This window comes from Gracilinanus agilis, chromosome 4 (genome assembly GCF_016433145.1).
Source record: "Gracilinanus agilis isolate LMUSP501 chromosome 4, AgileGrace, whole genome shotgun sequence".
In the NCBI taxonomy this organism is placed as follows: Eukaryota; Metazoa; Chordata; class Mammalia; order Didelphimorphia; family Didelphidae; genus Gracilinanus; species Gracilinanus agilis.
Window position 1 is genome coordinate 158,354,190 of NC_058133.1, and position 13,191 is coordinate 158,367,380.

A 13,191-nucleotide genomic window follows, 5' to 3' on the forward strand; every position below is an offset into this window, starting at 1 on the left:
CCAAATACTTTGAAGCCTGTACCTCTTTCATCCACCACCTAAGTTTTGCTTAAAATTTTTACAGGTGTCTGCTTCTAATTCAGGTCTAGTCTCAAACTTGATTTAGAATAATAAACATTAGTGTACCCTAGCAGAAGAGGCGAGGGGATGGAAGATGCATAAATTCACTCAAAGGAGTATGGTGAGTGCTAGATATAGGTGGGATGAAGGTTTCAGAATATGAATTGGGAGGAACCTCAGAAGTCACCTAGTCCATCCCTGTATGGAATAGGATTTTCATCTACCACCCCTATTCTTGATAATTAGTATTTACTTGAAAACCTCCAATGAGATTTTTCTTTTTTACACAGCTTTAAACTTGGTAGTTAAAAAAAGCACAACACCATATTAGGCTCCTTATTTGGAGTTAAAATCTAGTCCTCTACAACTTCTACCCATTGTTCCCAATTCTGTCCTTTGGAGGCAAGCAAACAAATCTAATCCCTCTCCTACTTAACAAATATACAAATATGTGAAGGTAACTATCACAATACGATAAATTTTCCTTTCTTCAGACTAACCATTGTTTCTTTAATGAATTATTTCATGGCATGGCTTCAAGTTCCCTCACCCCTCTGGTCATCTTAGAGGCAGTTGGTAGCACAGTTGATAGAGCACTAGGCCTGGAATCTGGAAGACCTGAGTACAAATCTATCTCAAGACTCTTAATAGCTCTGTGAACCCAGACAGGTTGCTTAACCTTTTGACCATTCCAAGTTTCCTCAACTGTAAAATGTGGATCATAAGAACACCTTATGTAAGAACACCTTACAACTGTAAAATGGAGATCATAAGAACCGCTAGGTGGTGCAGTGGACAGAAGCCAGATCTGCAGTCAGGAAGACCCATCTTTCTGAGTTAAAATACAACTTCAGACACTTTTCAGCTGTGTGACCCTGGGCAAGTCACTTAATCCTGTTTGCCTCAGTTTCCTCATCTATAAAATGAGCTAGGAAAGGAATGGCAAACTACTCTAGTATCTTTGCCAAGAAAACCCCACACAGAGTCATAAAGAGTTGGACATGACTGAAATGACTGAACAGCAAATACAAGAAGACCTATCTCTCAGGGTTGATGAGAGAATTAAATGAGATAAAATCTGTAAAAAGCTTATCACAGTTCCTGACATAAAGAAGATGCTTAATAAATGCCTGATCCTTCATTCTCTTCTGGAAATAGTCCAGTTAAACAATGATCTAAAATGTGGTACCAATATCTGAACACAATATCCCAAATGCAAACTGACCATGCCAAAAATACCACTGGGACCATAACCTTACTATGTTTCTATTAATAAAAGTAAAATAATCACCTTAGCTTTTGTAGCTCATTGCTATCTTCTTGATTCTTGATAGTGTTTGGAATCCAAAAATAATCCTAGATTTTTTTCACATGAACTGTTGTCATCTTGTCTTGCCTTCCTACCATGTACTTATGCAAATCACTTTAAAAAAAATGAGTGGGGGTATGCAAACATTGTGTGTGCCCACAATCTTCTTTAGCAGATTGCCCTATCATCCCCCCTCCCTCTCCCTTCCCTGGTCTCACTAATCAATCATTTCCTCTTTACTGGCTGCTTCCCCACTGCCTTCGAACATGCCCAATTCTCTTCCTCTCTCCTCAGAAATCCCTCACTTGATATACCTATCCCTAATAATTATCATTCCATATCTTTTCTCTCTTTTTTGGCTTAACTCCTTGAGAACACCATTTCCAATTGATGTTTCCACTTATCTTTGCTCTTACTCTGACTTCCATCTACAGCAGGGGTCAGCAACGTATGGCTCTCAAGCCTTATCTGGCTCTTTTGAGGGCCAGATATGGCTCTTTCTGCAGGAGCCATAAAGTCAATTTTTTTTCAGGTGCTGTTACAGGAGTGCGCACTGTGAGCACTGTATGGCTCTCATGAAATTACATTTAAAAAAATGTGGCGTTTATGGCTCTCACGGCCAAAAAGGTTGCCGACCCCTGATCTACAGTATTCAACTAAAACTGTTCTCTCCAAAGGTAATAATGATCTCTTCTAATGGCCTTTTCTCAATCAATCCATCAATCCTTCCTTCCTTCCCTTCACCTTTACCTTCTGTCTTTGTATCAATTCTAAGACAGAAGAGTGGCAAGAGATAGGCAATTGAGGTTAAATGCCTTGCCCAGAGATACAGCTAGGAAATGTTTGGGGCCATATTTGAACCTAAGACCTTTCATCTCCAGGCCTGTCTCTATATCCACTTTGCTACCTAGCTACTCCTTCCTACTCCGTTTTGACTGCTCCTTTTCTGAATCCTTTGCTGAGCCTACATCTAGGTCATGTCCAAAGGTTGAGGGTATCTCTTAATACTGGGCCCTCTTCTCCTATATGGTGTTTTACTTGTTGGTCTCATCAGCTTTCATGGTTTCAATTATCAACCTTATGCAGATGACTTTCATAATCTTCTTATCCTTTCCTAACCTCTCTCTCGGACCTCCATTCTTGCATTTCCAACTGCCTACCAGATTTCTGGAACTCTATGCCTCAAAGAAATTTTAATTCAACTCATTAGTTTTCCAACCTAAATCGTTCCCTCTTCCTAAATTCCTTATTACTGTTGTAATAAATGCGGAATAGTGGTGGCAGTATTTTTTTACATTGTTTCTCCCCCCCTTTCCATTTATATTGCTAAAGTTACTGTGTAAGTTGTTTCCCCCAATTCTCCTTACATCACTGCATCAGTTAACTTAAGCCACTTCCTCCTTTTTTATTTACTTGATGCAAAGTATATTCAGTTAAAAGTTAAATTTTCATTTCTTTTTGTATTTTTTAAATATAGCAGCTTGCTGGGTTTTTTTTCCTCCTTAATTCTTTAATGCTTATTTTGTTGACTTGTTTAATCCAATAAAATATTTGAGGCTGAGATTAATAAATTCATGTTTTATTTCATTTATTTTTCTTTGCTTTTTAAAAATATCATGCTTTTCTCTTAAGTTAATACTGTTTCCCTGGAACTACTTTTGCTCCCAATCTTTAGATGCTACTCTATTTTCAAAGGTTTTCCTAATGTTCTGTCTCATCCCAAGTTACTTGAATTTGTTTTAATTGTTATTTTTCCTGTTATCTATTCCCCCCTTTAATCTTCTTTTTGATTCATTTAAGTTTGAGGTTTGAAGCCTTCCCTTTCTCTTCTCATTTTAAGTACTATTCTTTTGCTATATCCTTTTCTAAGAAGCTTTTTTGCTTTATTTTCCTTACTTCTTTTCCATTCTACTTTATCCTGAATGCTAATCACTTGCATTGGCTAAACTATTCATGTATTTGTTCTTTTTTCTATTGTGTCCCACCTGAAGGTATAACTTCTGAAGTATCAAGTTTGAACTCCCTCTATTCCACCTCTCTCTCCCTCTCTTTTTCCCTCTCCCTCTCTCTCTTACATTCTACTCTTAGAAATATTAGTTCATGAAGGAAATAATGTGATATGATAAGAATCATTTTGACTCATAAGTTACAGCAGTGACTCTTACCCTTAAAATGGTCACTTCACTATTAGGACCAGATTATCCTTTCTCTGGTTATATTCTCCCTACTGGTTGCTCTTGGAGACTCATAATGCCTGTTGCCAGGTGGGATGAAATCTCTTAGCATGCCTATTTTCCCCCAGATGAAACTCATTATAAGTTTTTGTTCTCTTCTAAAAGGGTACAGTTTGGGGGCACTCTCTTCCCCTCCCTCATTCCAACTCATTCCTTTTACTGTTTTAATCCAATTGTCCTACACTAGTTGAAAGATTAAAGAAATGATTATTTCTTCACTATTTACCTGTGAACTTGGTGTGTACCTACACGGGTGCAACTCCAGTTTCCCCTTCCTCAAATATGTAATTTCCTCCTGATTTATTCCTTTTGCAAAAGGCATAGAATTTAGTCCATATAGTTCCATTTTCCCCCTTCCCTACTCCTGATTCTTTAGTCTCATAGATATTTTTTGTTAATTGATGAACATTCTTTATTCTTTTACTCCTCATTCTGGTCTCTTAAAAAATAATCTCCAAATATGATAAAATTAATTGAATTACTTGACCAATAACTTGCCTTTCTCTTATTTCTGTTTGGAGGATGTGTGCAATCTGAATATTCTGCTTACCTCTGGGTTTATTTTCACAGAATAATTCCAAAGCTTTTTTTAAGTTAAAGGGCCATTATTTTAAATAGATGATTAGGCTTAATTTTAAAGGTTATATTATTATGGGTTGCAGTATGAGTCATTTTCTAGGCTATTCATTTCTTTCTTTGATTTCTCACAACTATGGAACAATACTGAGTTAACCAAATTTGAGTTCTTTCACATTTAAAAAGTCTTCCTCCTTATAAATCCTCTTATATTATTGGGATTTTCAAACCTAACCACTACATTTAGTTTCAAGAATTGAGTTTTTCTTCTGTCGGATTCTATGGATCCAAAAGTCATCATTTTGCTGGTGCTATTTAAAAGTTCTGAAAGTTTTATTTGTATTATTTTCTGCAGTGTACAAGTTCTTTTAATGTTCTTCTAGAAGTTCTATGGTGCTTAGGTTAATTCTGCACATTAAGTCTTTAAGGTGAATTGCTTTGACTTACATAGAACTCATGTTTTCTTTTCAAAATGTTGCCCTTTACCTTTTTTTCTGGAAAATTTCCTTCTGCTTTAGCATTTTTTTGTCCCCAAATTTTATATTCTGTCCTTGAGTTTCAAATCATCATGTTTTCAATTTTTCTTTCCTGCTGTTCATTTTAAAATTCTGCATTCAGAGCTATGATTTTCAATCAAATTTTCTTACTAATGCTTTCTTTTAAAAGAAGTCTTCTCTGGAGCAGCTAGGTGGCTCAGTGGATTGAGAACCAGGTCCAGAGATGGGAGGTCTTGGTTCAAATCTGGCCTGAAACACTTCCTAGCTGTATGACCTTGGGCAAGTTGCTTAACCCCTGTTTGCCTAGCCCTTACCACTCTTCTGCCTTAGAATGAAGGTAAGGGTTTAAAAAATAAATAAAAGAAGTCTTCTTTCTCTTGTTTTGATTCTTTCTACATTTTAATTCATTTTCATTCTGTCCTTCTGGGTCTTTTAATTGGTTTATTAACCTGGGATCTATTTATTTTTACTTTTTCTATCTTAAACTTTTGGTTTTTTGGTTCCTAGGAACCTAACTCTCTGATTTTCTTCCTCATTCCTTCATTCTTTTTTTTTTTTTTAAACCCTTGTACTTCGGTGTATTGTCTCATAGGTGGAAGATTGGTAAGGGTGGGCAATGGGGGTCAAATGACTTGCCCAGGGTCACATAGCTGGGAAGTGGCTGAGGCCGGGTTTGTCATTCCTTCATTCTTGCATAGACACCGACTCTCTTTTTACTGGGGGGAATGGGATTGTAGGAACATGAGAAGGGGTTTGGATCCCTGACTAGAATAATCCTGTCTGCTTTCCCAGTTCTCTTTTCCTCAGAAACAGAAGTTTTTCTTCTTCTAGTTCTTTCTGCCAAAATACTGAGTTGTCTATATTATTATTTTGCAGCCTCTACTTAAAAGTTCTGAAAAATGTCTTTGTATTATTTTCTGGAGTGTATGGGTTCTTTATGTCCTTTTAGAAAACCTATATTCTTAGGTTAATTCTGTACATCAAGGCTTTAAGGCGCCCTTGACTTCCAGGTGCTCTCTTTCCTTTAAGGAAGTGGGGAGAATAAGTGCCTGTCTCTCCAGGTGGAGTAAAGGAGCTCAAACTGAATCACTGATGTGAAGAGACAAAGGAAGTATCTACAGGCAGATTCTGAAGCAAACATCTTTGATAAGAGTATTAATAAAAAATAAGCAGGCTTTTGCAAGTGATATTTCACAGTAAACCACATCTTTACCATTACACAACTGACCAAAGGCTATAGAGAATACAAGATTCCACTTTCTGTCGACTAAAAAACTTTTGCTTCAGTAAAGATGAAACCTTAAAGGTTTTATTCCAAAAGGTTAGGCAAGTCAAAATTTCAAGATTCAATGGAAGATATAACCTTGTTTAATGCCATTCTGATTACCATCAAGTAAGGCATAAAAAAGGAAGCTTGCTTGCCAAAGGTGTTTGCTAGTGTCATGTGGGAGCTTCAGTGAAGAGTCAAAGTTGAAAAGGGATTTTCTAAAGATGAAGTCCTTCAGATGACATTGTGCTAGTTAGAGCAAGTCCTAAAACTCTGCTGAGCCTCCTGGACAAGATCCATAACTCAGAGTTTGTCCTAACAAGCCACATAGGAAAAACCAAGAGGGTAAAAAAATGCCTATTCCATAGACTATGGTACACAGTTAGATGACTAATCTATAATATTTATCTTTTTATCTTGGGCAAAAACTGAAAATGTAAATTGTGTTGTGTCCAGAACTAAGAATACAGGCCACATTACCTAGAGAAAATTGCAGAATTCTGTTAATGACATCCAACCTTTCCCTTAAATGAAGGCCTTTTTTAAAAATAATTTTTTAAAAAATTTATCTTTTGCTTTTATATCATCTACATTCCCCAGTTCTTCCCCCTATTTCTAACAAAGAACCATCCTTTATAACAAGTAAAGAGTAGAAAAAAGTTCATCAAAACTAATCAAAATATAAAAAAAAAGTATATTATCTGCAGTGTTCCACACCTATCTCTGTAAAGAAGTGGAAGTGGAAGACCTATTTTTTAAAAATACATCAATATTCTACTGCTAATACATGACTGCAAATCATATAACATTTTAGTCTCTGAAAAATTCACAATGAGTATCATACAGAAAGTAAAGGACAGGTTCAGGGTGAGTGTAAGCAAGTGGTAATACAACAAATAAGGAACTGTGAAAAACTGGAGTAAAGGATACAATCAAAGAAATATATTAAGGAAATGGGCTTATTATGTGGTGAGAGGAAGCGATAATTGCTGGAGACAGTGCCAGGGGTATTCACATGATGTTGAAAAATAAGGAAGGCTCTCTTACTGGGTGAACCCCCTGTGGTGAACTTATGAGAAGACATAGACACGAGTTACAAAGAATACAATCCAGCCATTCCTGCTCTCTTTGCATCTTTGAAATGATTATCTCTATCAACGAGATCTACAAATCATATATTCTTTTGAGCATTCCAGAAAAATAGTTCAAACATAGTAAAATCACAATGAGAAGTAATAAGAATTATCAGAACCCACTATATACAATTATGTCATCAAAACAGAATTTAACAAAAATGGAAGATTATCTACACAAATTGAAAATATCCAAGTTAATAGAAAAAATGGGTATCTAGATAACCACCTCACAGACCTACGAGTTTTGTCTATGTCCTATTCCCATTAACACAGATCACAATGACTCTACAACTTAGTCTTACCTCTTTTGAGTATCTGTGGTATGCTATATTAAAGGGATGCTTGTTTGTATATAGGTTATAGTAGATGGTTTCTAAGGCCCTTGTCCCTTTTGATTCTGAGATTGAACTCTTCTGGTATGGTCTTCAGGAACCCAGAAGAACCATTTCTACACCACAATGAGGCACTGAAGCATGACTTCAGTGGAAGCTATTCCAAAAAGAATTGCTAACTCAAACTACAGACTAACCCAAATGCTCCCCCATGGGTGAGTTACAATTTCATAGAAGTGAAATCAGGTAGCAATAACTTTAATTCATCTAAAAAGTTAGAATCAAGTCAAATTATGTCAGTAAGCTCATTTTGAGTACGGTGGTAAGCCTGAGATCCTATGTATGATTCTTTGTGCCATATTACCTTTCTTTTCTTCTGTAGTCATAGACCATATCCTTAACCTTTGTTATCTTACAAATGCAGTGGTTGATTAGAAAGACCACAGGGTAAAAGTGTTTATGGCCTAGCATAAATCCATTACTGTCAGAAAATAAATGATTCTTTCAAAAATTGGGAGTTTTATTATGGGATCAAGGGTTGGAGAATTTGTTTGTTGTTGGAGAATAGATTTGTTTTCTAATCATTTGTTGGGGGCTGGAGGAGAGGGGAAGCAACTTATTTCAAATAGTTAAGCTAAAATTCAATATAATTTGAGTTCCCTATTTTATCTATTAACCTTATCATTAAACATCAAAATAAAGGCTACATAAAGGGCTTTGCACACAGGTGGCTTTAAGAGCTCTAACACATTATCCAGTTTTAAAAAACCCTATAAAAATCTAAAAATTCAAAAATCCATTAACAGTCTAATGTATGAAAGGCATTGTGCCAGACATAGGGGGTATATAGATAGAGACAATAGTCTTACTCCCAAGGAACTTTTAATGAGGAGGGAGAAGAGGGAGAAAAGAGAATTATAGCCAGTTCTTGATTAAACAAGTGATCCTTTCTGAAGAGCTGTTGCCCTTGCCTGCTAGGGCAGGAGCTTGGGCAAGTCCCATGCCAGTTAATGAGAATTTACCTAAGAGAAGGGAAAATAGAGACAAAATGACACAAGGAATTTAAAGAGGCTCAAAAGAGACACATTTTCCCATTATGTTAACAATTCAAAAGGAGAAAGTGACATGTGCTATTAGTTACAAGTGATCAATTATTAGTGGCTTTATGTAAATATTTTTGGACAAAGTACTTTGTGCTGTTTGTTGAGAGGTATCTATTGTTACAACAATGTATCAACCTATTAACACAAGTCATAGGAATATATATGATAAAGATATTTGAGAAGAATGATTTTCACTTGAGGTGAATGGGGTAGATTACAGAAGGCTTCATTCAAGAAGTGGTATCTGATTTAGTTCTTTAGAAAAAGTGAGAAAGGTTTGACTAAAGAAGTTTCAAAGTATTATGGATAATATAAGCAAAGGCAATGGAACTGGGAAAAGATTTGCACAGTTTTCTCCCCAAGTCTGGAACAATGTTTTCATATTGATGTTTTCTTTTCACACACTAGGTTTTCTCAGGTTTCACTTCAAATGCCTCTTGATTTTAATCTCCATGTTATCAGGGGGAATCCCTCACAAAAAATTACTTTGTATATATTTTGTTTACTTATCTGCATACCTGTTTTTTACTTTGCAACATTTCTTGAATATGCTCCCTTCTCATATTGCCATCACTCTAGTGCAGACCCTCATCACTTGACTCCTGAATTATTGCAATAGCCTCATGCCAGTGGGTTGGCCTGCCTCAAGTTTTTCCCTATTCCAACCCATCCTTCATTCTCCCACTAAAATGATTTTCCTAAAAGGTGAGTCCAATCATGTCATACTCAGACTCAATAAAGCCCAGTGGCTTCCTATTTCCTCCAGGATCAAATACAAAATGATTTGTTTGGCATTGAAGCCTTCAAAACATAGCTATCACCTTTTCAATCTTCTACTTTATTCTTCCCCCTCCTCCCCCCACCATAGTCTATGATCCTTTGATCCAGTGACACTGGCCTCCTGGTTGTTCCAAGAACTAATCAATCTGTCTTTCAGCTCTGGCCATTCTCTTTAGCTATCCCTCATAACAGGAATGCAGCCTCTCCAACTTCTGACCTCCCTTGGCTTCCTTTAAGGCTCAACTCCAATTTTGCCTTCTATAGGAAATCTTCCCCAACTCCTCTCAATTCTACTGCCTTCCCTCTGTTATTACTTCCTATTTACGGGACATATACCTTGTTTTGAATCTGTTTATTTTCAGGCTGTCTCCCCCATTAGATGATGCTTCTTGAGGGTAGGCGCTATCTTTTGTCTCCTTTTGTATCCTTAGTACAGTGCCTGGCAGGTGCTTACTAAATATTTAAAGACACTGATATATAGAATGCTAGTTCCTTGAGGCAGGGGCTGTTTCTTTTTTTTCTTTTGTCTTTGTCTACAGTGTCTTGAAACAGTATAAGCTAAAGCTACACAGGGCAGAACGTGGAGGATGCTGAAAGACAAGAAGTTTATATTTTACTGTTGGAAGGCAATGGAGTTGGGTGCAGAATAGTGATGTGATTAGGGTTAAGCTTTCCTCATCTATTGGACTACATAATCTCTAAGGTTTTTTTTAGCTTTGAGATTCCACAATCTCTCAGGGAAGTGGAATGAAAGGCAGATTGAGTGGGAGAAAAGAGATTGATTAGGAGCCAATAATTTAGGTGAGAACTAGAGTTGTTGGAGTGAGGGTAGAAAGTAGGGGATAGATTAGGCAGACTGCTAAGTGGAAAGGATTTGCCAAATGGTTAGACAGGTAAGCTGAAAAAAGGGAAATAATCAAAGGTGACTATAAGGTGTCAAGTTGTGGAGGATCAAGATGGTGGTGGCATTATCTACAAAAATAAATAGAAGGAAAAAAAATCACAAAAACAAACTTTTGAGTCTCTATATGTGAGGACTTATTATATACCAGATATTGGGTTAAGCATTGGGATACAATCAAGGCAAAAGTAAAAGCATAGTCCCTACCCTTAAGAAACATACACATTAATGGGGGGGAGACAATAAGTAAATTATTACATACACATATAATACATACAGAGCACAAGGGAGGTAACTTTAAAGGAAAAGGCTCAAGTGGCTGGGGGGTTGGGGTGGGTCATGAGGGCCTGGGAAGGCCTCCTGCAGAAGGCAGCATTTGAGTTGAATTCTGAAAGAGATGTTAAAAGGTGGAGGTGAAGAGGGAGAACATTCCAGGAATGGGGAGTCAGGGAAAAATCATCATGGGCAAGAAATAGCAAGTAGGTGATATCACTGACCCATAGAGTGAATAGAGGGAAGTAAGGATTAGTACTGAAATAAATAGTATGAAGGGGCCAATTATGAAGATCCTTAAATGTCAAACCTAAGACTTAATATTTGATCCTGGAGGTTGAAAGGAACTATCAAGGCTTAGTGAAGAAGGAATGACATGGTCAGACCTATGTCTTAGGAAAATCCTTTTGGCAAACATATGGTGAATGAACCTGAGTGGGAAGAGGTACAAGACAAAGCAATGAGAAGGTTATTAATATAGTCTAGGCAAGAGGTTATGAGGTTTTGAAGTAGGGTAGTGGCTGAGAAAGTAGAAAGTAGGGAACACAGAGGAATGATATCACAAAGTTAGAAATGACGAGATTTAGCGACTGATTGTATTATCAGTAGAGTAGAGGTAAATACTGATGTTGAGGGAATGATGGTATCTTCAAAAGTAATAAGTATGAAGAGGGGAGAGTTTTGGGGAAAAGATAAGAAGTTCTGTCTGGATCTTGAGATGCCAGGAAGGTGGCATCTAGGTGGATACTCAAAACTCAGATGAGAAACTATAGCAGGAAATACAGATCTGAAATCATGTGCTTAGAGATGATAACTGAACTGAGCTGAGGAGGTAACTTGAAACAGTACAGAGGAAGAGTAGGGCCCAGGACAGAACCTAGAAGCAAACTCAAGGTTATGTGTAGCCTGAATGAAGAACAAGCAAAATGTGAGGAACATTCAAAAAAATAGGAGAATCAAAAGCAAGTAAGTAATATCAGGAAAACCCAGAGAAACAAAGAGAAAAATATGACTATGAGAAAAGAAGCAACATAATGATCAAAAGTCACATATTTAATTGTGGTGAGATTCTTCAATTTGGGAAAAATAAGTTTATGTTCTTATCCACATTCTAAAAAAAGATTTAAAAAAGTATAAATGATTAATAGAGGGAGGCAAATTGAAAATCAAATATTATATTAACTGGGTTATTAGTCAACCAGCTTTTATCATGCTTCTGTTATGTGACAGGTATTGAGCTAAGTGCTGAGGATACAAATACAAAATAGAAGGTATGAATGAAAAACCATTGATGATGTGTTTACTATGTGTAAACCACTGAAATTACAAATAGAAAAGGCAGGCAATCTATCCTGGGGAGGCTACATTCTACTGGCTATCAAAACTGAACACAAAACCTGTTAAAAAGAGTTCTCTTTCAGGATTCAGTCTAGGAAGGAAGAAATATCATAGAACTGGATTTAAGTTCCATCTGATCTGATGAATTTCAGTCAAGTTGGCTCCACATTTTCATTTTCCTAAGAAGTTGGGTTAATCCCCTACTCTACGTTAATTAGCTCCCTGGCCCCACCCACTCACCTCTTATACTGGTATCATCTAGCTCTGCAAGGTAACTAGCTTAGGGGAAATTATACTATTAACATTGTAACGCAACTAAAATTCCCAACCAGGGTTATCATGTTAAGGTCAGACTCTATAATTTACAAGTCTAAGTAACTTAATGTGGATGCTGAGGAGAGGAGAGTTCCCTTCAGGTCATAGGCACAGGATACAAATTAGAAGATCAACTTTATAACACCAACACTACAACTGGTTAAAGGAAGCAAACTGGAAAAAGCATTACTGCACTGACTTCCGCTAACTTTAAGAATGATAGCAATTCTCACAATCCGCTCTTTTAACGGATGTTTTATCTGAAAAAAATAAATCTTTTTTTTTTTAACATACTTGATGGAGAGTCACATCCCCCTACAACTTTTGAGCAGCAGCATCTGCTCAATAACATAGAACTTCATTTTGCCAGAAGAAGCAAAATGTCTAGAAATCTAATTGCTCTACTTTGTGTCATTTGTGAGAGGTTTGCTCCTGTACTCACACTGAAGACTATTCAGTTTGACCTTGAATTTGTTAAATGTAACTGGGGGAAAATGTTTTCTTAAAGTTTATTGCAGGCTCCACCAGGTTCGCCTTTTGGGAGCTGTCCTTTAATCAACCTCTTCCCCATCACGACTCCGGATTCCCCCTCAGTGGTCCCTCCCGCTCCTCCGGCGTGGAAGATATGTCGGTGTCCACCGGGAAAGGAGATGGAGGCGGCAGCGGCAGGCAGATGAGAGAAGGAATGGGCAGCCAGAGCACCGTCTCCCTCCTTTCCTTCCGAACCAGGCCGGGCGCAGGCGGCGTGCGGGGTCCCAGCAGCTGCCTGGCGCTGGTCGAGCTCCGGGGGCCGCCGCCGCTGCCTCCCCCACCCCCCACGCGGCCAGGAGCAGTAGCCGCAGCGCGTGCCCCACGCTAGGCCTCACCCCCGCGCGCCGGCTCCAGAGAGAGGCGGGCGGGCGGCGGCGGCGGTAGCGCTGCCCCGCTCTCGGCCTGCGCGCGCTCAGGCTCGCGACCCCCCTCCTTCCCGCCCGCCAGCCTGCTCGCCAGCCCTACACTCACTGAACATCCCAGGCGGCTCCGGCTCCTCCTGCCGCTGCAGCCACCCGGAACCCGCCGCCTCTGCCTCC

The 13,191-nt window shown here is 38.1% G+C and overlaps 1 protein-coding gene across 1 annotated transcript in view; it reads right to left on the reverse strand.

Annotated features, from left to right (window-relative positions):
• TAF5L (TATA-box binding protein associated factor 5 like) overlaps positions 1 to 13,182 on the reverse strand; it is a 32,423-nt gene extending 19,241 nt beyond the window's left edge. The window contains exon 1 of the mRNA XM_044673706.1: positions 13,124 to 13,182. The gene's annotated coding sequence lies outside the window, so the exon portion shown is untranslated. The remainder of the gene's footprint in view (positions 1 to 13,123) is intronic.
• Between the last annotated feature and the right edge of the window lie 9 nt (positions 13,183 to 13,191).